Source organism: Prinia subflava, chromosome 15, assembly GCF_021018805.1.
Source record: "Prinia subflava isolate CZ2003 ecotype Zambia chromosome 15, Cam_Psub_1.2, whole genome shotgun sequence".
Lineage (NCBI taxonomy): Eukaryota > Metazoa > Chordata > Aves > Passeriformes > Cisticolidae > Prinia > Prinia subflava.
In genome coordinates this window covers 5,182,553-5,209,606 of record NC_086261.1, presented here as the reverse complement: position 1 = coordinate 5,209,606, position 27,054 = coordinate 5,182,553, and positions in this window count along the sequence as shown.

Sequence of the window (27,054 nt, the reverse complement as noted above, 5' to 3'; positions counted from 1 at the left end):
CTTTAGTGAAACTTGAGAAGACCTACTTCATAATTCAAAACTGGATTAAGATATTTAAACAATCTTGCATCCATACAGAAAGGGTCTTAACTGGCCTGGTGCAAGTTTGATTTCAATGCACCTGGACTTTCTTAGTAAGAGTATTTCAACTTTTCCAGGATTTAGAAAAGAGATTCAAACAGATCTAACACTAATTTTTAAATATTCTACAACAAATGCATGTCAATTTTTTTTTACTTAATATATATAATAATAGTATCTTTTTCTATATACATTCCTAATATAATAAAGGATATAATAGTCATTCATTAGTTATAGATTAGATAACTTTAACAGTAATTTATTATTCTTGGCACAATTTCCATGATATTATCCTCCTCTCTCTACCTGGCTGTTAGTGAAGACAAGGGATCCTCAGGAGAATCCAAAGCAGAAGCTCATGCTAGGAACTGCAGGAGAAAGACATTAAGGTTTTCTTCCCAACAAAGAAATAAGCTGAGAACATAAAAAAATTTCATAATGGAAGATATATCCACAAAATTTTCTCAATTCCCATGTGCCTAGGTGGGGATGATAGTGCACATTCTTTAACTTGGGCAAACAATATAAACCCTTTCAATCTTTCAAAATGACTCAAAACTTTTTTTGCTGAAAAATATAAACAATAAAATTAATATTAAAACCTGAAGTTTAGTCTAAAACACTTAGGGAGTGTTTACAAGCAAGCAGAAATAAAGAATTGTAATAAAAAGGTGCCTGATATCTTTAGGTATAGGTATTTTTGCTTCTGTTATATATGATTAGAAATTCTTAGGAAAACATTAGTCCATTGTGAGAACTTTTTTGGCCCCTGATATTGTTATTTCAAATCTAATGACATCCTGCTAAATCAAACAAATCAAAACAGAACCCAAACTGTGTGATTTTCAAAGGAGATGTGACAATTCATGTCTCATTGAGTTTAAATACCTAACTTCATCAAACTCTAAAAATCCCATCCATAGTCAAAGACTTGGTCTATAACAAGTTAGAAGGATTTTAAATGACAGATGAGCTTTGAGAGTTATGGATGAAATTAAGTAGAGGCTGTTTTGGTTTTTTTTTTTCCCAAATTCTCAATGTCTCCAACAACTCTGTGTCGTACTTTGCTGCTGAGAATATGAAACACTTGGACAGCCAATGGCACGATGTTCTCTGGGGTTTTTTTCACACCCTTCTTTCCCAGCTTGTCTTTTCTTGTCTAGTCTTTTCTTTTCTAAACAAGTCTAATTCACTCTTCACATTTCAGCTTCCCCATCCTCCAGTCTTTATTATGCTTTCCTTCTAGCCAGCCTGCCTTTCAGCTAAGAAAAAGAGGGGTTAATAAAGCCATGATTAAGCTGTAAAAGGCTGACATTTAGATATCAACCATGAATCAACAGATGAAGTATTAGTGAAATGATTTTGTAATTTTTTTTTTCTCTAACACGGGCACCCTGAGCTGCAGCTCCTTTCTTATGTTCCACTTTTCCAAGGTGCAAAGGGACAAATCACAACTTGTGTCGCTCCATCCATGGCCCTGCCCTGCCGCGTGCTTGCCCGCCAAGCCTCGATGATTAAAAAAAAAAAAATCCGTGTCTTTTTTTGCCCTTTTGAGAAACGAAAGGTGGAGTTATTAAACCCATCAGAGCAGCTTATCTCGGGAGCATTTTGTTGGAGCTCACAGGCAGCCAACTGAGGCGAGAGCCAAACTAGACAGAGAGAGACGGAGGAGAGGAGAGAGGCAGCACAGGGACCCCATTAGCGATTCCCCTGCCGCAGCCTGAGTGGCAGCTGGGAACAAGGCACTAACTGTTTGCCCGTTGCCCGTTCTTGTGTTATTGGGTAAAATAAAAGTTCTTTTCTCTGAGAATCTTTGTACAATAAAACAACTCTCAGTCATTCGCGAGTCAGGGGAGAGGAGAAAAGGGCCTCAGTGTAAAGTGCTGCAAACTGGCACATTGTTTCCAGTCATTTTCTCACTATTCACATATAAGGGGAAAGAAGAGGGGGGAAAATAAAAAAAAAAAAAAAAAAAAAAAAGGGCAGAGGGATGAGAAAGGAGGGGGAGGGAGGAGGGGCAGCTCAGGGTATCTTTTGACAGAAATGTCAGATGTGCGGGGCTGCCGGGGGAGGAGAGGGTGAAGTGTGTGTCTAAGGAGGGCAAGTTTTGCCTGAAAGTCTCCAGATGAACTCCTGGCCACACGCTTCCCCCAGCCCTGACTCTTTGCCCGTCACCTTTTTCTCTCCTTGGCTAAGATGGGATAGAAACCAGCTTCTCCGAGACCTGGGGTCGGAGTGCTCCGAATGCTGCTCTGCAGAGAAAGGACAAGATGGGCACTTCTCTCCCTCCCCTTGCTGCATTTCTCATGGTTTTCCTAATAACAGACACACTTAGCAATTTAATTAGCAGAAACTCCGCAGAGCTGAAGGTCTGACTCCTGCACATGACATCTTCTATTTCCAGGGATCAACAGCATAATAAATAGCCTCACAAAGGTTTTTAATGAAATCTTTTATTCAAGAGTCTGCATGAACTTGGCTTATATTAGGTGTTTCCACAATAATAATAATTAAAAAACCAAAGAGCCACATGACACTTGTCAAATGCACAAAGTAGGGCACAATAACTCCTGAAACCACAATACCAAAACTCTTCTAGTACTTGGAAGAACCTGAACCTGACTGCAGGTTCTCTACTCAGAAGTTACATATTGAGCTCTGAAATTTAGAGAAAACCTTTTCTCCCAACCTAAATTCAAGACCCTTCAAATAATTGTAAACAGCACAAGCGAATACAGGATTAGTGGTATTAAAACAAAGTTTCTGGTATTTTCTTCTGGTTCCTTTAAAGTAGGAAAGGCAAAAACATCCTGAAAGGGACAACTTAAGTGTGAATCTAAAAGCAAGGAGAACTTAAAGGACTGATGAAGAAGTGGTAGTTAAGAGTAAGGCATGGCTGCAGGAGACATGGAAAATCAGTATTAATTTGATGACTAATTTACTCTCATGCCAAGACCTGGATGTAGATCCAGTCTGGAGAGGCTGCTGGGTTTTTTTAACATGCCCACACCAAGCCACCCCTTGGTCTGTGGGGTTTGTACCAGTGGGAGGCTGCACCTCCCCAAAATCTTCCACTTACAAATCCCATGTATGATTATACACATCATGGAGCCCTCAGTGACTGTCCTGTGCCAGAGTGTCACTGTGTAACCAAAGTTACCGTGGGATTTTAATTCAGTAGTGGGAGCTGTGGGTGAGACTGATGCAGTTCCAGCCCAGGGAAGATTGATTGTGTTCATTCAGCCCCCACAGCCTGAAAATGCTCCCTATTTATTTTATTCAAGTTCTTGTTACAACACATCCCTGAGTTGCCAAGACTTTTCTTTTTTTTTCCTTTTTTTTTTTTTTTTTCCCACTAGCAAAAGTCCTTTCCTTTTCCCTTGTTCACTTCTGTGATACAGTCAATTCCAAGAGCACTCTGGTATTTCACTGGTTTTGGCCCCTTAGTGACAAATCTGTTTCATAATGGCTGCATGTATTACACCAGAGAAAGCTCAATATTTTAGAGAGCTCAGAGAGACTTGGCTGCCATTTGTTTTGTATTGAAACATGATACTGATCTGGATCAGATACATCCCAACCTTTGGGATAGCCACTTTTGGGATATCATCTGAGCAATTCAATCTGGGTTATCTCCAATACCCTTGGCAAGCTTTTTTTTTAAGTACACTAGAATTAAAAACAACATTTACAGTGATTTTGCATAATGATTACAATAATTTCATAGCTTTGTGGCTGCCAGTGGAGCCCTACATAATGCTAGAGAAAGAGTTTTATCACTTTAACTGTCATCCAGTAAAAATAAAAAATTATTGGCCAGAGACTAAAGGATAAAGGAAGTTCAAATACTGGAGGAGAAGTTTGTGAGCCAGAACTGATCCAGCAGAAGCTAGAAGTACGTTTGCTCATAAGCTAGTAAATTATGTATTTGTCCTCTTAGTAAGTGTAAAAAATGCCAGTCCACTCAGCAAGCAGAGTGTGTTACAAGTCAGGTGCTGTTTCCTCCAAAGCAGCTCAGGAGCCCCCATCTTTCATATCTGTCCATGGAATTGGAATGGTTTATTTGAATACAAGCTGCACACTGTATTGGGCCAGGGCTTTTATAGTTCACCTCTCAAGTCTCTGCTCAGCAAAAAAAAAAATCTATTTCTCTTCGTGGGCTCTAATCTTCTGAAAATATCTATTTTTCTGATTTCAAAATTGGGATTAATAAATAACATTGTCATTAATGAGCTTCATAAAGCTGTTGCACAAACTGAACTAAACCAGAAAATAAAAAAAATGGCATGGATGCAACATTTTATTTGCGCTACTTTTCCACTAGTTTCCATTTTTCCTTTCCCCTTTTTTCACATCTATCAAGACTGATAGACAACACAAACACACTAACTAGCTCTGTGAGTTCAAGACAGTGATAACAGTTGTCAACAAAAAATTGCAGAGTAATGGTACATGTAAGGACACCCTGTCAACTGATGCTGCTTTTTGTCATGCTCAAATTTGGAAAGACTGCTTTGGCACTGAATTTCCTTGGTAATGTTCCTGTGCTGCTCCTAACCTTTACATGTGCTAGAAATGAGTTCTGGAGCTGTGGAAACAGTGGTGGAGAGAGCAAAATGCTCCAGCTCTGCAGCTGGAGGAGGATCTGCTTCTCTGCAGATAAGTATAACAGATCGAGCACACGTTCAGAAATTTTCATAAAGCTGCCTGTGGAGCAGAAACACTCATTGATAGCTCATCCTTGTTTAGTGTCTGATGAAAAAGATCTTTTTTGTGATAGTTTACAGTATTTGAAACGGCTTTGTCCCGATAGCCCAGTGAACAACTTGCTCCTGAGAGTTATGAGAAACTTTTGTGTTTATAAACAGTGGATTTTAATGTAGTGGATGAACATCCACAGGGACTTATTCAGTCTAATTTTGGGCCACTAAAATGATCACCACTGTCATTACTGGTGATTATTATTATTATTATTATTATTATTATGTGTTGTTCTATCATGTTGTCAAAAGGCTTTAAAGCAAGATAAATAGAAAATTTGAAAAACAGTTTGAAATTAGCATGCAGCTATTAGAAAAGTCTGTAAAACCTTATGGTCCTGTAAATGCAATGTTTTGTGGAAAATATCATAAAACTCTTTTTCTTGCAAGATGTTGTGATGAGCACACAGGAGGTTCAAAATGATGAAGGCATTGAGAATGAAGAAAAAAAATATGTGGCCATTGGGCTGAGACACTAAAAGACTTTCCAGTGTTAAATTTATATCTGGCTGATACACGTATTCAGCTGTGTATCAGCATGACTTGCAGATATTATCTTATTATAATTACTACTTAAGCATTCACTTTGTTATTTGAACCTGTAAAAAACTCTCATATTCCTGGGAATTTAGGGTGTAGAGAGAATGAAATCCTCTAGAAATGTGAAATCTGTGACTAGAAACTCCTGACTGCTGTCCCTGCTGCTGATTTGGAAACTGTTTTATCTTGCTTAGTAATAACTACCCTCATCCAGCTAAAGTAGTGGCTGTGCATATTACTCCTATTATTTTATGCATGAAGGTACAGATGATTTACAATTTGTTGTGATATTTTCTTTTCTGTCCCATCTTCCAACTAGTTAAAATTCAAAGGCCACAGATAAAATATGATGGAAATACCAAATTCATCTTTTCAGTGTGAATTGCAGCAGGCAGAATTTTCCAAAGGCCTTTGGATTCCAGCACAACTTCATGATTTCAGAGGCTTATAAATGACAGTAGTGTTTTAACCTTAAAATGTGTCAGGAAAATGAAACTGCAGAGTTTTCTCTGCAATTCTGACTTCAGAACATATGCTATATGGAATAACCTTCCAGCTCTAACTTCTTTGCTTTTAACAGTCACAATCAGAGCCGTGACTGAGGAGAAAAAATGTGTCAGTGCACCCTTTAGTGGAAAGTTGAGGAGCTTCATTGGAGTTCCCAATGAAAATATATGTCTGAAAGGAAATACAATATTTTATGCTATATGTAAATTAATTTTTATTAATGTGATAGTCACATAAGAAGAATATTTATGATCCTGATCATAAAATTATCAAAGTGGTTCAACCCTGTCTCCTTGTAGGTCTCCAGGAAGGTTTTCAAATTAGTTCCATGTCATCTGAATGATTCTCTAAACTCCAACTTTCAAGTGACTTTCATGAATATCACTAAAAACGTAAGGATGCCGATGCTCTTTTGTCTAAACTTGACATCTGGACCCAAAAGGACTCATTTAACTGAACGAAATGAAGAATTACTTTGCTGAAAAGCAGCTTTTGAAGGATCATCCTTTGCCACCACTTATCCTTAAAGAAAAATAAGTGTACATAAGTACACATTGATTCAGCTCCCCAAATCTCTGAATAAACTCCTAACTCTGTGTGTATAGTGTTAGTTGACACAGCTATAGGGCAGCATAATTACCCCAACTCCCGCATCAGGCAGGGAAAGTTGGTGACATGTTGAGTGAAATGCTACACTGTGTTAATAACGGTTTTGAAAGAAATCAGAAAAGTTAATCATGTGTGGACACAGGGTTAAGAAGCAATGTAACAGACTATTAAGTTTAATATAGATATGTGATATAAGCATATGCAGACAGCCATTAGCATAAATTCATGTTACAGAAGAGCAGTGCAGCATCCTGCGCCATGGATTTATTGCACACGCGGTGTGCGGGGCGGGCACCAGAACGAGGGAAAATGGGTCAACAAATTCATAAGCAGGTCTTGAGTCAGATTGGCAGAACCAGGGCAAATGCAACCAGGCTGCTTTGCTGTGGTGATGTTGTCTCAGAGTGACTATCTATCATGCAACAGTCAAATCGCTCGGCTGCTGTTTTCTGTGGGTTTGAGCGTGAAGACATCAAAGTCTGGAGTGCACATGAGGTCCTCTGCTTTGCATTCTTACTGCGTGATGGGGACAGCTCTCACAGATCAATTTCTGCTCCCTGGTTCTGTAATGGATATACTGACAAATTCTGCAAAAGCAAGAAGTCTGATGCTGCTCTCCAAGAATAAGAATTTCAGAAGCCTCCTTATATTTGTCCCATTTACCTGATTTCAGGATCCCTCATTCATACTGTATTGATTTTACCAGTTACCCGCAGAGATGAGTGAAGAATCTGTAACAAGTTCTGAGAATTTTACTCCTTTTTCTCTTCATAGAATGTCAAAACTGTTCATTATACAAATCCACTGAAGAATTCCCCCAGTTTGCTAACTGCCTGCACTGCTATTTGACATTATCTAAATATAAGGCATGGTTAAAACTGGCTCCTGCTAACTATTCTTTCTTGAAAATAATTGATTGCAGGCATATTTCTTGAAGATGACAAAAAAAAAACAAACATAATTTACAGCTAAATTGGTCAAAATGAATTGTGTCATATCCAAAAAGACTGCAAGATGGAATAGTGGGAACTCTTAAAGTTTGTTTATAACAACCAGTATTTTCCCTCCTTCTCTCTGGTTAGTGCAGTGCAGAGTAATTGGGAAGAGGCCACAACTAGACTTTGGACAACATTTATAGCTCGTATAAATTGCACTGAACCACTTGTCCTTCATAATCCCAGAAAGAGCTTTTACACTCAAGATTCTTCCTGCATCCTGTGTTCTTCCTAGCAATAAAATCCCACAACAAAATAGTGGTAGGGCCTGATTCAATTTAATAGTGGTCTCCTCACAATACCTACAACTGTTTAATGTTATGAATCCTTAGAGTTATGCTACCCTTTCATCAACAAAAAACAGGGTTACAACCTTCCCCATGTACAATGTTTTTATTGTATTTTGCCTTTGGGAATTGCCAGCCCAGTCTAATCTCTATCTAATGGTGTGTGAGGGAGAGAGTCTCCCATCAGCTCAAAGAGTCATTGATATTCAGGTGAGATCCAAGCTGTTTTCCAAAGTTTGATCATTCCCTCATCTTCAAGGGCTGTTTGGCACCTTATCACTCACGTGTGAAATCAGGTCAAAAGGTGGTTGTGCTTTGTGAACTTCAGCGTGGGTCCTGAATTTTGCTCAGCATATTTGCAAAATTCTCCAGATTTCAGGATTTTAGCTGTCCTTAACATGGAGGAATTTGCAGATTGTTTCAAGAAATTACTCAGTTAAAATATTTTTCATTACTCCTTGTAACCCCAGTGCCAAAGACTGAACACCTCAAAATTATCAGTTGCGCATTTTAATAGGACTGCTCCAAGAGGTAAATCTAAAATGAGTACAGGAGCCAATTTAGTGCTGAAATGTGAGCTTCCACAATGGAACACAGGTGCTTGGCTGGAAGAAAGTAGTTTTCATGGAAGTAAAGTTGTTTGTAATGATTTTATGATATGTGGTTTTCCTGAAAAAAAGGTTATTTTGGACCCTAATGAGCTTTGGGGTTCTGAATCCTATTTGCTGTCTAAATTCTGGTTTTACCACTGGAATTGAAAGGAAGAAGATGGAGATGATCTATCTGACTGAAAGGACACAAATTACTGGACAAACCAGGAAAGCTTGTTGCTGATTGTACCAGGGTGCCAAAGAGAAGTTTGAAGCCAGTCTTCTTCAGGGATGGAAATCCTGGAATGACTTTTGGAACTACTGCTGAGCTACTGACTATAGATCACACACTAAAGATGATAACAGCAAAACTCTGGGGCACCGAAATCACAGTTTTCTCATGGATGAGGTTAGCATACAGCAGAAAAAGGCTTCCCATTTTTGAGGGGAAGGAGAGAAGAATGGAAAGATGTACATTCTCAGCCATTTGTTCTAGACATCTTGAAAAATAAGGAGAAAAGGGGAATAGTTGAGAGAAAATTCAGCCTTCACAGTGGAACCAAATACAGTGTATCTACAGACTGATTTATATAGTGCAGATACTTTATGGAAAATTTTAATACTGAATTTTAGCTATTATATTTATAATATAGCATTTTCTTGCTACCACTCTACTATATCACACTGAACATCTCCAGTTCCCTCTACCATGCCAATCAATATTTTAGTAAGAAAAGAAGATAGATGATAAAACAAGGAACATTTCCAGTGAAGTTCAAATATAGGTTTCATAGAAAGAAAGCCCTAGCGTTGTACTTGCCTTTGAATGGCTGAAGAACTGAGCTAACTGCTCTATATTCCCAGCCTGGCTCCTTCCTCCCCACCTTAAATAAAAAGCCCTCCCATCATGCTTATTAACATTCCAGTTCATCAAAGCAATTGTTAAATTAAAAAAAAAAAAAAAGAAAAAAAAGAAAAAAAAGAAAAAAAAAAGGAAAGAAAAAAAGTTATTTCAGCGCTGACGGAAATTATTCTAACATTACATTTCAATAAAATACCCCCTCCCCTGGTCCCTCTGTGTATAAGCAATCAATGGGTTAAGTTTAGATCAGTAACGTATGTTCCATGACCCCAGAATGCTTCATCAAATGTACTCATTACCAACTGAGCAAGTGAATGAGTAGTTGTGAGCCGCAGTTTAAGCGCTGATGGGATTGTGTGTGAGCCCCAACGTGGCCGAGGTATTTAAATTTTGATTTTTGTAATGGGCTTTGACATGTTTCATTTCCTCCGAGGGAGCACTCAAGACCTCTGAAAGTAAATGTTGCTAAAAAGTCATCAAGGCAGAATATTAAAATGCCATCAAATGAAAATTTCACTAATGCAATCCGGCTAGGCCTTCAGGTACCCGAGCGAAAAGGGGAGTGTCAAAGGTCCCGCTTCTTTTAGTGAAACATTATTTGTTCCTCTTCACTGACTGTTTCTCCAAAATAAATTATTTAAAGTCTTATTTCGTTTTTCTCCTGGGCCTTTTAAAGTTCAACTGCGCTGAGAGGAAATGTGGGGAGGGCTGCCGGGGGAAGGAGGTGTCATATGTGGAAATTTAACAAATTGCTGTGCATGCATCACGCGCCGGGAAGATTGGTTTACACTCTCTGGGTGTCTGGAGCCTCGGTACGGGCAGGGGACGGGCACTGACACGCTCTGGTACAGGACTTCAAACAAGCACGAGGGCAGAGACCCACACGTGTCACCACAGGATCACAGCTCCAGGACGGGGTTCAGGCTAGAAGATATTAAAGCACATTCCCCAGGAAATAGGAGGGACTGGAGAGCTGGCGAGCTCACCCAGCACCTTTCCAGGGGTCCTCTCCTCCCCTGGAGACAAGACGGCGGTTGTAAATTTTTTGGACCCATTCCCCATTGAAATGGTAAAGCAAGGAGCATTCAGAGAAGAATAATGAGGTGGTAGGAAAGCAATGTGGTGGTGGGTGTAGGGAATCTTTCTTTTCAGTGGAAGACAGAGCAAAGGCAAAAGGGCACTGTGCTCGGGATAAAAGAACTGGAGACTCTGGTTTCACTTCCACTTGTTTTATGCCTGTGTAAATCTGTAACTCCCTGGCTGTTCCTCCCGACTTACAACGCTGGGCAAGACTTAAGCCCCTTGTTCCCAGGAATCTGGAGGCAAATTAGAAAAGAAAAATAACGAGACACTTTATTTAAAGAAGTGTCATCCTGCTGAGCTTCATTCAGGCTTTACGAGAAGGATGAAACAGAGGCACCCTGACCTGGTGCAGAATCCCTTCCCAGCTGACTCCACCAAGGATATTGGAACAATGAACTCAACCAGTGGAACAGGGAAGAGGAGAACTGCACCATCAGGCCAAACACTGATTGACTGAGGATAGGCAGGAGGCTTGCTACGGTCAAACTTCATAAAGCTGATTAACACATCTCTGCCTGATACAGACACCACCGGGAAGAGGGCAGGCAGCAACTGTCAGGGGGACAAGCAACTATTAAAAGATGGTTGAAAAACAAGAGTTTCCAAATGATTCGTAACTACTCTTTGTAACCTTCTCATGGATGTTTGTTTCGAGTGAGGGCAGAGAGTGGGGTTGTTGTTCCCTTCTCTCAGCCATTTGTGTATCGCTCTTGACTTGATCTAAATTCTGTAATTGTAGTTCATAAAAGTAAGTGAAAAGATATCTGAAGCAATCTCCCCAGTGGCTCCCCAAATCCTGGGAAAAAAGAAATCCTCTCTGCACACCCACAAAGTAAGCAATCTCATTTCAAAACCCATTCTACCAGTTCCTGACATTGTCTGATTTCACATTAGCACAACGGATGGAAATGGCATTCAAGCTAATTATCTACAGGAGACTGAGCAAGAGGTTGAGGTGAGCTCCAAAAATCAAATAGGAAAAAGAAAAGAAACTAGAAAAACATAAAAAGCACTCTCCCAAAAGACCCTGTAAAATCCTTTCCAAAAATTTCAGGGCAGAAAACAGAGGGTATGATTTTTGGGAAATCCCCTGAAAACCAAGCCCAGCCTGGATGCCCGAGGAGAGAACCAGGCTCTTTTTCACCAGGGGAGTTTTGGAGTTTACAAAGCATACACAAATACTTCCCACTTTTGGTGGGGGAGGATTTTGAAAACACCTGATTTGTGAGCCATCTGCCAAAGTTGTGGCTCAGATGTGTTTCATCTCAATTGGGATTAGGGTGAGTGATCCAAAAATGTGCATCTCAATCGGAATGTTGTGGGTCATGTCCCACGACATTGGTACCTTGTCTCTGCTGGTATTCAGTATGCAAATGGATGCAGCACAAAGTGATCCAACAGCAAGATGTGATTGGGAGGCAAAAGATAGGACAGCGTGTTGGGGAAAGAGAGAGAAGTAGCAGGATGCAGAAAACTGGAAATGGGAGATTGGGGCAAAGCTGTTACAAGGAATTGAAGGTTGCAATGCTGCGTGATTGGGAGACCTGAGAGCTGTGGGGAGAGTGTGGCTGGAAAGTCATTCAGAGACTGGAGGGGACAAATCATATCTGAGGTGGGATCTCGGGGACAGAAACATGAAGTCAATGGGAATATTTTTCTGAGAAGAGAATAGACCTCAGACTGGGAGAAAAAGGGTTATTTCCAAATAATGCTGCTTCTTTTTCTACTTGCAAAGGGTTTTGTTTGCTTGTTTTCAGAGTTTCAACTAAACTTGAACAACTGGAATTGCATTAAAACAAATACAGCCCCCCTTAAGGCACCCAAGGTTGCTCAGAACCCAATCTACATTTTCTTTCAGGTCACTCTTAATTTCAATATATTTTGACATTTAAATTGAGAGCTCAAGATCTGATATGCAAAACCAAAGACTTGAAGAATAACAGAAATTACAGAAAAGACAATACTCATTTCTTCACACTTGGCAGTCATTTTCAGCAATAGTTACAGCTAGACAAATATTTTGGTTGTAAAAGCTTCTTTCAAAATGTCTTTTTGGTTTAAGAGCAAAGAAAAGAAAAAGTCAGACTGACCAAATTGTTTCTTTTGAAGAAGTCTAAGAAAAACTGCAACATTTTGTTAATTTTCTTTTTCAACTTGAATTGCTCTGTTCTCAATACACTTTAAGTTAATTAAAATTAAGACTTCCCAAGAATAAAATATTTCACTGTGGATTGTTTTTTTCTTCAACTCACTGAGGCATTCAGGACATTAACAAAGGCTCTTTTTCAGCTGGACTTTAAACAGTCTATTTACAAAAAAAAAAATCACAAACAGGCTGAAAAATCAATTATTCACACAAATCTAGTATTGACCTTCTCTATAAATTACTCCGCCATCCAGTTCTGCCCACAAATTCATATGTAAGTCACAGTGAAACCAAAGGAAATTGTGAATATGAATCTGGCTGTAACTAGACTGTTTAGCAAGCCTTACAAGAAAACATATACTCAGAAATTAATCTAGCAAAGAAAACATGAGAACTAGCAAAAGAAGTTACATTTTCATTGCTTTTGAAGACAATTTTTGAAACTTCCAAAGAGTTCATTGGCAATGAACAAGAAACCCCAAATTCCCTTCTGCCTCACAGATAACTCTTCTTTATGGTTTGTGTTTTAAGATGAGATAGAGGGACTGAGAGCCTCTGCTCTCTGCTGATTTCTAGTGCGATTTTTAATATGCCCAGAAAACAACAGGGAGACATCTGGAAGCACGATAGGATGAAGAAGCCTCGGAACAGGACAGGCAGCCTGCAGGTGAATTTTAACCTAGCTGATCTAAGCAGACATTTGACCTTTGCTAAAGCCTGGTAGTTCCCATCTTCAGAGTTTCAGTGTCACACCACATTCACTGGGATGATGGCAGAAGGGCAATGAGGGGTGCTCAAACTCCATCCATTCATACAGCCCAGTTCTGTGCTTTAAATTCCACATATACTTGGAGTTGCTTTGAATCTGAAACAGTTGGAAACCATTTGGGGCTTTAAAGAGAATCTCTGTTTCAAAACCAATCAAAACTTTTTGTTGTTGTGAGGCTCTTGCCTGATGGCACAGAAAAGAGGCAAACCCTTCTAGAGACACCATTTATGGGGGAAGGACTTTCAGTTGTCAAGGGGAGCATTTGACACACTCATTCTATAGCAGAAAATCCTCTGGCCCTTTTTTATCTAACTTGGCACGATGCAGGTATGATGCTTGCAAGAATGCACTCTGTTTACTTTAGCTTCGTTTCCAAAAACTCAATCAATAGTGCAGCCTCACAGTCTTCTTTTGTAATTGGCAATTACAGCCTGGCTGCCTTGAGACCCAAATGTCTTCATGTGTGCTACTCTATTTCCTGCACAGGCAGCTCAAAGCAGGGCAGGAGCGTGTCTGCATCAAGGAATGGGGTCAGCATTTTGTGTTTAAGCCACACACAAACTCCCCCACATTTTTTGCCTTTCTTTGACCTTCATGTATCTTACTGGAAAATGACTTTTCGAAGAAAGAAGTGCTATTCATTGGAGAAGATTCCTGAACAGCAACAACAAAAGAAGAAGGGTTAATAAGGCCTTGCAAATTTTTCATTGGGACTTTTGACCTAAATCTTGGAATCATGAAGCTTGATTCCCCCACCCCTCGCCTCTGGTTGGATCTCTGAATTTCACAGCATAGTCTTACTGCAGTGTTATGTGTGTCTGTGCAGTTTGGGAAGCTGACTGACAGCTCCTGAAAGGCCCATAAGAAACACCACGTTGATTGCCTCAAAACAAAAGCTTTAGAGTCTCTTCTGATGAGCCTGCCTCCTCCACTTAATATCCGAGATCTGCTGAGGTGGGTTCTGGAAAGAAAATTATTCAGGAAGCACTAACAATACACTTTAATTTTCCTCTGGACCCACTTGCTGCTGAAACACTCCTAGTTTGCTTCTGAGAAAACTACTTTCTGATTAACGTTATTTTAAAACTTAGTGCCTTGATCACGAGAAAGATGAAGAGAATTAGTCCTGTCTAATAATGAGAAAAATACTCAGCATATTATTTGTACAAATGAAATGTTATGGTGAACTCAGGTTTCTCTAGGTAAAGACCCTAATTACATTCATTCTGCAAAACCATTCTGCTTTCAAAAGCAAAAATAACCCCAAAAAACCCCAAAACAAACCCCAAACCTGCAGCTGTTGTGAACCTTCATGTTTGGTGAAAAAGGAAGTCCCAGATAAGCACACAGCTCTGATTACACAGACCTGTAGTTTCCAGTGTTCCCTTGTATTTATAGTCTTTCAAGAGAGAAAAAAAAAAAAAGATACAGAAATTTTGGGTATTAGGGGAAGGTGAATAAAGCCATGGTTAAATGTATAAAAAAATAAAGCAGAAATAAATAAATAATAAAGAAATAAAGAAATAATAAGCAGAAAAAAATAAAATAACATTTGGAATGAACCTGTAAGGCAGTGGTACCAGTATACTGTACGAAGAAGCAGTTTATCATCTCTCTGTCTGCAAAATTATATAAAACAGAAATTCACAGAAATGACAGAAAAATAAAAAGCAGTAGTGAAATCCTTTCTTAAAATCATAAATAAAAACCAGGAGGACTCTTTAGCACTGGGGGATGGTGAGTCAGAGAGAAGACGAGTGAAAGAGTTTGGCAAAATAATGAACAGCTTAGAGAAGTTAAATCAAAGAATGATTTATCACTCTTCCTATAACCCAAGAACAATGAAGTGCATTTGAATTTGAGAAAGTAAACAGTTTCCTTGGTGTTGCTTTTTTACCCAGTGACTTATTAACCTATGAGATTCATTACCACAAAGCCTCTCTGGAGTCCAAAGCAAGATTGAAAAAGCCATTTGACATTTATTTTGATAATGACAAAAACTACTGTTCATTTTGAACATCTTCAGCACACTTTTTTCCAAGGGGTCGGGATAAACCCTCGGGCTCCCTGGCAGAAATCTAAACTCTAATTATTGAGGGTCAGGAAGAAACTTCTTCTCCTGGCAGGTCATCCCAGGGTTGCCCACTAGAGGGTCTCCAGGGTGTTCCTTGGAGACATCTGGTCTTGGTCATCATTAATAGCAAAGAGAGGCCTTATCCAGGATAATCATTCTCATTTTCCCATGTGCTGGAGTATTCCCGTATGCAAACCCTCTGCAAATGCCTGTGTTTCTCAGGACAGCCCTTTCACTGGGGAGCATTCCCGCAGGAAAAAGGGAAGCCTGCTTGTCCCTCTGCCTGGTTTTACCTCCCCAGTCCTCCAGGCTCAGATCAGAACAAAGAGCCGTGGGGGAGCAAGGCGAAGGCATAAACCAGGAGTAACAATCCCGCATCCCTTTGCAGGGATTTTAATGGTATATGTGTGGAAAAGTAATAAATGGGACATAGACCATTAGGCAAGAACAAATTTTCTTCCCATAATTTTATCTTTGTTTAATTGAATATTTAATTAGTACAAATACGAAACTAATTTTTTTTTTTTTTTTTTTACGTGTTCAGTACATTTAGCAAGGAGCGTTGATCCCGGTCTGAGAGGCATTTATGCAGACAGGGACAGCAGCCATGCCCTTCTTGTCCCCTTCTGTGTGCTAATAGAAGTGAGCGGGTCATTTGGCATTAGCAAAGGAGTAACTTAGCATTTGCACTGAGCTGAATCTTGCCAGACTGTGTGCATATTGGAGCCAGTAGACAGCGGCTCCTTTCACGTTGATGAATGGCTTTTTTCAAGCGTTCTGCTCCCTAGTTATGAGAAGGGTGACCCGGTCAGGAGACGACTTTATGAAGCTATAAAAAATGTATGTCACTTCGGACTCTCTAATGTCACAGGGAAAAAAAAAAAAAGGGGAGAGAGAGGGAGAGAGAGAGAGAGGGAGGGTAAAAAAAAAAAAATCCTGTGCACAAAAAAATAGCAGGGTAATAAGCCTGTTTTCAATGCTCTAAATAGCTTTCTGTCTACAGCCCCTGTGTATCCCTGAGAGCTGGGGCTGCCGCTTGCTTCAACAAAGCGGCCAGGGTTTTGTGTGTGTTTAAAAAGGTTGATTCTCTTTGCCTCCCTATCACAGTAAATGCTTATCATGATGACAACAAGGCATTGGGAACGCAGGTCGGGTGGCTGTTACGTCGGCTGCTGTGAAAAAGCTATAATGCACTTTAAAAAAAATAAAGATGTAATCCACTCAAGGTGCCTCTGACTTTTAAGTATGCAGAACAGCTTGAGAGAAAGGCACCATAAAAGCAAAGTAGCTTTGAAAGGGCTCTTTCATCTAGTATTTTATAAAGTATTTTCTCTGTGTCACAAAGAATAAAAAGTAAAGGGTTGCCAGGTATGTTTGCCCCCATGCCTTTGGTTAATACTCTGGAGTTTAAAGATACCGCCGTGTAGATTTTAACAGATGACCCTCTGTAGATCCATAATTTAGCATTCATTGAATTTCCCTATTTCTTTTTAGGCTTTGATATGCATATTTCATTGCATTAGATGCTTCCCCCTCCCTCATGTCCCCCTCTACCCACCTCCCAGAGATGTAACACATTTTATAACTGATGTTAAAATGTTAATTTGAACAAGGTAAGTGGCCCGGAGGACTGAGGGCAGAGGCCTTTTCTTTATTGGGATTTCAATTAGTCACGGGCCAAGTTGGGAACGCCCAGGTTCTGGGTTTGAACACCGCCCTTGCCAAAGCTGAGATGCAAAAGCTCCTGAACTCCTAGACCCAACCACTAGTCTGCTTTCCTGTTTTTCCTGGTGGGATTTCCAGTTCTCACTCCACCCACCGCTGGAACAACTTGCATCACAGTAGAAACAGGACTAAGCTGTGAGTCGAGTGCCAGGCTGAGATAAATCATGGACATGTCTTTGTAGAGACTTGGAAACCTCTGTGGTTTTTTGACAAGCAAAAATTGGCCTGTGAGGAACACAAATCAGCAGGATTCAATAATAGCAACATGCAAGCCAGTGCAAATGGGCAGAGGTGACACAGAAATGGAGCTTGCACCTTTCTGGGATTCTGTGGGGGCACAAAATGGATGTAGCTTAATTCATTCAGAAGTCCCTGGAGACTGAACTGAGTCCTAATGAAAGTTCCCACCAAAGTTAATGGACCTGATTCTTTTCTCATTGCAGGGCGTAATTCTAATTAAGTCAATCGAGTTACACTAGCATTAAACTGGTGGATGTGAGGGGATTGGCAGGTCTTGGGAGAGTTGAGCCTCCTAATGACAGGACTAAAATGGAACCCTGAAAATTCCAAACACTTTTGCACTGAAAGAAATTCACCGTAATTACATCAAAGCACATCCAGCAAGCAGTGGCCTGAATTCTGAGGGATTGTTCCATGCTCCTAACTGTGTAATCCCACTTCTTCCTCATGGAACCAAGATTAGGATTTTGCTTTCAGTGATTGGAGAACAGAAGGAAATACAAATCCAGAGGATGAAATTCTATTGCTTTGATTATATTTTCATTGTTCTTGATTTTAACCAATACATACCAAAATCAATAGCAGAGCTCTTGTTTCTTCCTCACTGAAGGAGACAGACCCTAAACAATTAAGGAAATGGAAGCAAAACACAGTCTCTGCTTCCAAAAGCTCTTCACCTATGGAAACAAAGTATGGGTGGGAGGGGGAGCTTACACTGACCCTAGGAAGGTGTAACAGCTTGTGACAGTGCTGGCTGTCACCACCAAGCATCCTGCCTTAAGCCCAGTGGCACTTTCCATGCCATGGAAGAAGGAAAACCATCCCCTAGCATTAACTCAGTGGCCCCCTTGTGATCCAGCTGGAGAGCAGGTGACCCCAAATCAGCAGTGTCTGAGATGGAGATAGTGCAGCAAATCCCAAGAGAGCTATTTAAAACCACACTCCTTTTTTTTTTTCTCCCATACCTTCATCCGCTGAAAATATTTAAGCTTGGTAATGCATAAAATATATATTTTTGCAGGAAAAAAAATTTCCCTCCATTTAAGAATTTATTAACAATTTACATAATTGCTTAAGTAATCTGCATAATTGACAGAAAGTTTAATTTGACCCTAGTTCAAATGCAACACTTATGGTTTTAAATTGAAATGGGTATAATTCATTTATGAGAGTAATTAAGCCATAGTGTCTAACAAATACAATGTATGCTGCCTGAGGCCTTCAAGGCCAGAACATACTATTAGGATGTTTTATTTAAATATGTCAAATCTGTTCATCTCCAAAGCTGCCTGTGTTAAAATATATCAAATGTCTTACTTGACCTTTAAGGTGCCCTACTGAAAGCAGGGCATTAAAAAAAATTAAAAATAATAAAAAAAAATCACAGGCTTTCCTGCATGCCTAAGGAAAGGCAGGAGTGGTGGAAGGGAGACCAGAGGAGGAGTGCTCTGACTGAGATTATGCTACCTACCAGAACTGTGCAATTTTAGAAGCTGGTTTTGCCTTCATTAAGTGAAATCCACTGCTGTGAGCAATGCCAGCACCAGGCTATTTACAGTGTTGTAAGCCATCCAAATAGAACCGAGGTGCTGCAGAAATCCTTATGTTTACCCTCTGCAGAGACAACCAGGCAGTCCCTGGGAATCCCTTGACTGTGCTGAGACCATCCAGCTTCTACCACGAGCCAGGAGAGAGAGGGCAAGCCCCAGATGCCAGGGCTAGACAGTGATCTCCTCCCAGATTGTCCTCCTTGAGGATGGCCACTCAAGGTTGCAGCTGTCCTTTGAGGACAAGGTCCACCAACCCTTCCTCAGTCTGACCAATGCTTTCCTTCACTTTCATTCCCATTGAAATTCTGGCTGCCAAGGTCCCAGACTGTCCCCGTATTTGGGTATACAGAGTCTGATCATCTGTAATCATTTTGTGTTTAGGATTAGTAAATAAAAGGCTGCTTAATACGGTTTTTGAAAACCAGGTTCTAAATCTGTGGATGTGTAGCACGTTTTTTAATCAAGGCCACTCTTTTTCTCTAGGGCTGTGGTCAGAAGAGTTGAGACTCATCCTAAGGAGACCTGTTAGCTGAAAGGATTTTTTATTTTGTTGTGGAATATATTATTTTTGCCACGTTGCTATGCTGAGATGCCCTTCTGGGCCTGTAATTTCCCAGGGTTTAGGACTCAGGCTGTGAACCCACGCTTGATTTCATCTGATGCTCCATGTTGGACAGCTTGACTGACTCATCCTCCAAATGCAGTTCCAGACTTGCTGGTGTACAGCAAAACCTCAGCTCCTCAGTCTTTTCAACAAGTTGCCAGTTAGGTACTAAAATGCTGATCATTCTTTCTTGAAAGGACAGCCACTGTCATCAGGTGGAAAAATTCATGGCTATGTGGTGCATGCTATAACTTCTGATCCCTCTTCTGTAGTCAAAAGAAATGGAATATGAAACAAGCCTTTGCTTTTTTTTTCCTCAAGAGGCATGTTCTTAGTGTATTCCAAGGCAGACCTACTCACTTTTCTAATTAAGATATGATGTGATATACATAGGAGGGAGGGATGAGATGCAGGATGAATGTATGCCAAGCAGCGATCTCAATTACCAGCCATGTAGATTAAAACTGTCTGATACCAAGGAATTTATTAAATGCCTTCCATAAGCTACAAGAATATGCAGAAGAGCAGTTTTGCCCACTCTTGTAGTTGTGTCACTAGTTTGATGATGGATGGTTTTTTTATCCTGAGGAACAGCTTCAGAGAATGAGGAGCTTGAAAAAAATATTCTGCTTTCATTAAAAAAGAAACGGAAGAGATGATCAAATCACAACAGTTCAACAAGTTAGCATGAGTCAGCCAAGCTGCAGCAACCATTGCTGGGCATGCTTTTATCTGAAAGGAAAGGCCATTTTACAGGGTAAGGCTCAGCCATGCCATGGAAGAGGGCAAAGTGGTGTGTATAATTTTGCATTTGCCCCAGGCATAGGAATGAACTTGCAGGAAATCACTGCAGCTCAGCTGGCACATGGTAACTGTTCCCTGGCAGCAGGTAGGAAACATGCATTTTAACTTGTTCTTAGGCATGATGGATAATTGGAAACACCACCCTAATTAATCCTAAATAAATACGGCCCATTAATGGAAGCACATGCTGATTGATTGATTTTCTTAATTTAGATGAAGAACTAAATAGCTAGTTATCTTTTCCCACCCCCAAAAAGCACAACTTATGGTTTCAGAATGATTTTCTAGGAGATAAATACTAGGACAAAGAAGAAATGCCCAGTTAGTTGATGAGCCTGAATGAGCATGCATTGTTCCAAATTGTTGGGAGTTTTACAGTCCTGATTGACAGAGCCAAGGAAGTGTTTAAGAGGACCTCAGAGAACAGAGGCAAGACTCAGATTTTGGAGAGCAAAAAATTTAAAACCTCTTCAAATGTGGTTTGTTACATCATTGGATTCTCTTCAGCTGCACTGGTCCTGTATAAACAGGTTAAGAATGTCAGAGCCAGCATCATGTAGGGAGAGAGTACGTTGTGGTTTTAAGGAAAGGTTGCATTTAAATGTCAAAAAGTGAACGTGTTTCTGCCATTGTGTTCTGAACAAATGAGTGGGATTATTAATTTTGAAAAAAAAAAAAAAAAAAAAAAAAGGATTACATTATTTTGCTAGTGTCCAATCTCACCTGAGAGGAGAATTTCCTCTTGCCTGGGAACTGTCCAGGTGACACTTAGGAGTACCTTTGGACTGGGAGAGGAGAGCAGCTGGGTGATTGTGCTGGACTGTTCTGAGGTCATTCCCATCACAGCCACAGGATCAGCCCGGTGAGGCTGCCTGGAATGTCTGCAAGGCAACCTGACCTCAGCATAAAAACCAGGCCACCGTGCAGATCTCTCCAAACAACTTTGATTCCAGAACATCTGCCCAGAATCAAGCAACACCAGTGAATTACTGATCATCACTGTTGATCTAATAATAATCTCATAAATAATGCATCGCCCTCAGCTCCAGGCAGCCAAGGTGGCAGCATGAAGTACTACTGACCCCAGAGGCACAGATTCTTCTGAAGAGCCTCAGTTGAGCTTGTACCATCAGTTAAAAGTGAATGGGCTTCACAGCATTTAATTGGCTGATTTGGAGTTTCTAGGGAGGCTCTAGATAGCACTTGGACACTAGGTAGCACAGAGTGCTTTTATATCTGCACTAGATAGGCTAATTCAAAAATAAAAAATGTATTACAAATGATTCATAAAATATCATATATAATGATTGTATGGAAAATCAAATATTTCTTGGCTTAAATAAAGAATCCTCAGAAGTAGTTTCCTATAGTGTGAAAGTTTAAGAAAGTTTCTATCTGTAAACCTCTAGTAAGAAGAGAAGGGCAGTGATTAAATCAGTCAATCGATCATCATTCAGCCCATTTCTTTCTGAACATCATTGCCTAATTCAGCAAACTGTGTTTACCATTTTAGCCTACTTGGAAGCACTTTGGGAGTAAATCTGTGTGTGAAATTATACTCTGTTGCCCTACGTAATTAACTCTCCATCCTGCCATTCTTCATCACAGAGTGATGGAATCATTAAAATTGGAAAAGACCATGCTAAACACAGCTTTTTTTTTTTCTTTTTTTTTCTTTTTTTTTTCTTTTTTTTTCTTTTTTTTCTTTTTTTTCTTTTTTTTTTCTAGAAGAGGACCAGTGTAAACTAAGATAAACTAAGTGCAGGTTTCAAGGTGAACATAGGTTGGACCCTCACCAGCAATCCTCCAAGGAGCATTGCAGCTCTCTTAAGGAGTAAGAGTCCTGGCAAAATCTGCCTTGTTTCCCAAAACCTGTCAGTTCAAAGAAGGTGAGGATTAGTTTTGAATACTTATCCAGACCAGTCTGACATAACCCTGAAACATCTTTAATGTGTTAACTCCCACCTCAGCTGAAACTGGAACAAAGGGCTTCACACCAAAGTTTAGAAACATTGTGTAAGAAGTCATATTTAACTATGTTTCAGAAGCCAACTACATATAATGACCGAGAAGTAGATTCTCCTACCATAAAGAACTTGCCAGAGCTCTCGGAGTGCTTGGACAATGCTCTCAGGCACATGGTGTGATTCATGGGGCCAGCAGTTGGACTTTGATGATCCTTCCAGCTCAGGATATCCTATGATTCTACCCCATTTTCCATAGTGAATTACTCCAGAAGAAATGCACTGAAAATGGTAGGGCTTCCAAGGATCAGATGTTATGTGGCAGGAAAGGCAGTGGACAAACTGACAGAGGAGAGGGGAGAGATGGGTCCTAGGAAAATTACACTGACTAAAATATCAGGAACAAATCCTACAACCTGAAGTTTTACCCACCTACATAATTTTTCCTCTTTCACTCCATGTTTTTATGACACTCTTTCCTCAGGCCCTGGTGCATTATTTTGTATTCCCACAAATAATTACAGGGGCAGCTGACACCATTTAGACATCAAAAAGGCTGATAGGGCATTTAGATGTGCTAGTGACCTTAAATACACCCACTGAGAGCACAGAAGTGGGAAAAGGGCTTTAAAGTCTGGCCTCCAGTGTTTAAGTGCAGGTGATTCTGTATCGTTTCATTTGAAGTGGTTCTAGCTGGGCTTGGAATTTGTGTCCCTGCACCATCAGAATGGCCTGGAGTTTCTTAATTACCAAACAAATGGAGAGTAGCTGCTTGATTTTGACAGCTCCTTTGTGTATCATTCTTCACAGAACATGAATGATTAATGGAATTTTCCCAACACAGTCAAAGTTGTTTACTGATGGAATTAAAGCTGAAATTGGCAGTGCTCTTTAGGGAGGACTTTTTCTATAATGTCACCAGACCTGCCAAGCTCTCCTAAAAAATAGGAACAATTAGTGATGGGTCAGAAGGATTCTGGGTATTAAAAGGTTTGGTTCTCTCCAGTGAAAGAGAAAAGGGGGGTAGATGGGTGAAAAAGGAAAAGAGGATAAATGAAAAAAACTAAAACCTGTTATTGATTATTTCCTTCAGGGCATAATATCCTTGGACCCAAGTCCTATTCTTGAGTTAAAAGGGAGAAAAAGTCAAATTTCAGTATCTGAAGATGTGAAATACAGTGAAGAAAATGGATAAAGGAATCCAATGTTGAAATTTTTATGGTTAAGCACTTCTCATGGTATAAACAAACATGAAAAATGCTTGGCCTCAGTGAATGTAGGCTTCACATGGCCAACACAAGGTGACACTTTTTGTGTCAGAGTCAAATGTGTTGAGGCAGTAACTGACAGGGAGTGGAAGAAGAGAACAACTGCACGACTGGAATAGCTGTGTTTAGAACATGGCATTTGTGGCTTTGTTGCCACTTTCAGCCTTGGAAATGCCTGGAGGAACAGCTGTCTAGTGCAGAAGGCAAACATTACTGGAGGACATGGAGTATCTTGTGCATCTTGTCTTGTAGGAAAGGGCACAGGGCTCTAGGATGGCCTTGGAAAGGTACCAGTACAGCTTCTGGCAATGGCAATGTGCAGGTGAAGGAGACAGATAAGATTCTGGGTTCTTGATATGCTTTGAGAGCATGAAAGGAAGCTATCTGCTGTGAATCAGGCAGACCTGCTAACTAAATAATTTGGAATTATACTGAACTTATCCATGATTACTGTTTTTCCCCACGTATTTTCAACATTTGCCTTCTTGTCCCCTTGCATTGCCAGATTCTACAGGCAGAAAAATTTGTGGGAGTAATATCCTCCCATCAGCAGTGGTTCATCTGGGACACACTTACAAAGTTCATAATAAAGGCAAGCCCTACAGAGCGTGCTCAATGTTTAAAGTGTTTTATGAACAACTTCACACCAACCCCAGGAGATAGTTAGATAAGCATGTGATTTATTTTTATTCCCATTTTCCAGATGGAGAAAAAATAGTGAAGTGACCTTCTAAAGGCCGCAGAAGGAGTTGAAACGGAGATGAGATCAAGGAGTTCCTGACTACCCTGTGTGTGGGGAAAACATCAGATTGTTCTGCATCTCTCTTCTGCATCTATTGCACTGACAAAGGCCTTTCACCACGCTCACGTGAACATGTCCACAAAATGGATTTTTATGACTGTAGTGGAATCTGGTAGAGGGCCAGGACATTTTGGGTTTTAGCTGTCCTGTATAATATTTGCCTGATGTGCTTCTCTCTCTCCTAACTCTAAGCATTTTTCAATAAACAGGCAAAATTATCCAGGAGCAAGGCTGCAAGGGCCAGCACGGAGCCAGTGAAGTCACATGTCTCCCATACTTGTATAGTTAACAGCAAGTATATATAACACAGCCCTGCCCTTCCTCTTCTAATGAAAGTGGCTCACCACCAGGTAGGTGATCAGCTGCCAGAGGAGATTAATCTCCCTTTTTAGCGTGTGTTTTGGGGTTGGAAGGGATATCAGTTGCTTCAGTATGTTTTTAACATCATCTAAAGCGTAGCCAAAGGTCATAATCAGACCCTAGGGAGAGCAAAGGTACAATGGAAACACTTACAAAGGTAAGTGTTTCTAATCCACAGCAGCATGATTATCTATTGATAACTGCCTCCTCCCCTTCAGCTGTCCCACTGATCCAGAGTTTGGTTAATAAAAACAAATAATTCAGCACTCCGTGGTCAGTAAAGAACAGGCATTGGGGGTGTGAGGGCGGGGGAAGGTTAGCTATTCTCTTTGTTTGCTTTTCTTTTAATGCAAAACCCAACTGGCTTGGTGATATCCAGATATACACAAACACCCATGCCAGATATTCACTTGCACAGACAGGAGTAATCCAAGTACAAAAGAGGAGGCTGGGGTGGAGGAAGGGGAAATGGCTGGGGCCAAGCGACGAGAGCCAATTCTTGCTGTGATGTACTCCTGCTGCCTTTGTGATCTTGGGCAAGACTCTTGGATTAAATTTAATATTATCCAGCAACTGATTTTAATTAGAAAGCAAAATGCCCTTTCACCTTCTGCTACTAAATTTGACCTGAAGTTAGTTATAATTCTGTACTATTGTGCCCTAAAGTCCGGAGCAATGAAAATGTAGCTTCTACTGATCTTTGTAGTGTATTTAGCGGGATAATACCAGTCATGATGTCCCCACATATAATTTTCATATATCATTTTCATTTTCTGTGAGAAAGGAACAGCAGCAGCCCCTTTCTTCTATACCCCCCTGACAAATTTATGAGGAAGTATGTGATTTTGTAGGTTTTTTAAGAATTACTTTTGAGAAAACAGTATAAATCAGTCTTGGAAACACGTTCTGAAAAATCTAGAGCTGAGTCTTCTCAAGCACAGATAATGGAATGTGAGTGATGTGCCTGAGCCTGGTCACAGTCACCATGGGGCTATTCAGAGTTATTTGCATTACACTATAATAATGTGACAAGGAAAGTTCAGCACAGCAAGATGGTACAGATCCAAACCATGTATGTACCACACAGCTTGGCTTTTTCCATTCCCTCATTGGGAACTAAACCCTGAGGGTTAAATGCTGAGGAAAATGAATGCTTCTCCCATGTTTGAAAAGGATCTGCAGAAGGTAGAAAGCCTTAGAAAACAAAAAAGCCAAAAAAAAATTCCCCAAATAAAAAAATGCAACCCCCATCTTATTTGTTCATCCATCATATTTTCCAGGCAACTGGTCTCTTGAGAAACCTTGAAACAAATAGCCAGAAGTGAGTGGTGGGGAGAGGAAAGATATATATGAATTCTTTCAAGCAAGGCACGTCATTGAGCTACCTAGATTTTCTACAGGAATGTAACATTCGTGTACTTTCCTGATGCCAGCAAGGGTGGGGTGCTGGTTTGACAGCAAATGAGTGTAGCTGAAAAGACATAGACACTACTGGAAGAAATCAAAATTCCTTTAAAACATGGTCTGTCCAGCCACTGCAAGTGTCCTTGAAATTGAAGCACTTTTGTAGCATTCGTTTGATCATAAGACTGCCTGGTCTTGTGCTATTTTAAGCAGTTCAGAGACAGATAAACATCTGCAACAGTAAAAAAAAAAAAAAAAAAAAATTAAAAAATCAATTGATCACATGCCCAGGCAATGCTTACTATGGACTGTACTTATTTTGGCTAAAGACATACAGAGGAGTTTTCAAAATAATGCCCTTGAGGGAATGAAATATTAGCAAGGCAGTTGAAACAGCAACCACAACACTCTACCTTAATGGAGACATTAAAAAAAATTCCGAATAATTTAATCTCTAACAAAGGAGGGCCTGTCAGGTCAGTAACCCAAATCTGAGGTAGAGGTTTAATATAACAATACTGCTTGACTTGGTGTTCATTTCCAACGCAAAGTTCAGCCTAACAGCAGCTGTCAAAGACCTCTGGTTAATCCCCCCGCAGCTGCTTTGGTACAATTTTGGTGGTGTAATACACGACCCCAACGAGGCCACCACGCTGCTAACACTTTGCCCTTGGGAGGCACTGGAGTGGGTTGGAGCAGTTACAGGATTCCCCTCAGGTGTTTAGAGAAGGACCTGCTCAGGTTCCTGACCGTGTCTCCGCTGTGCTTCGTGCCGCGGTAGCGCTGAAATGTGTTTCTTTCAACATCATTAAAGCCTGGCATTTCAGAGCTGGGCTCCAGGGGAAATGTCCCTGGCTCTCTGTGCCTTTCCTCCTCTATTTTGAAACATAGATGCTAAGCTTCAGTGCACCTTCCTGCTGGATTTTCAAACAACTCAGTGTTTTACAGGCTTCAGGATATTATAAATATTTGTGCTGCTCAGGCTCTTTTGTTGCGTGGATTGTGAGACATCCTGTGTGCAGTAGGATGG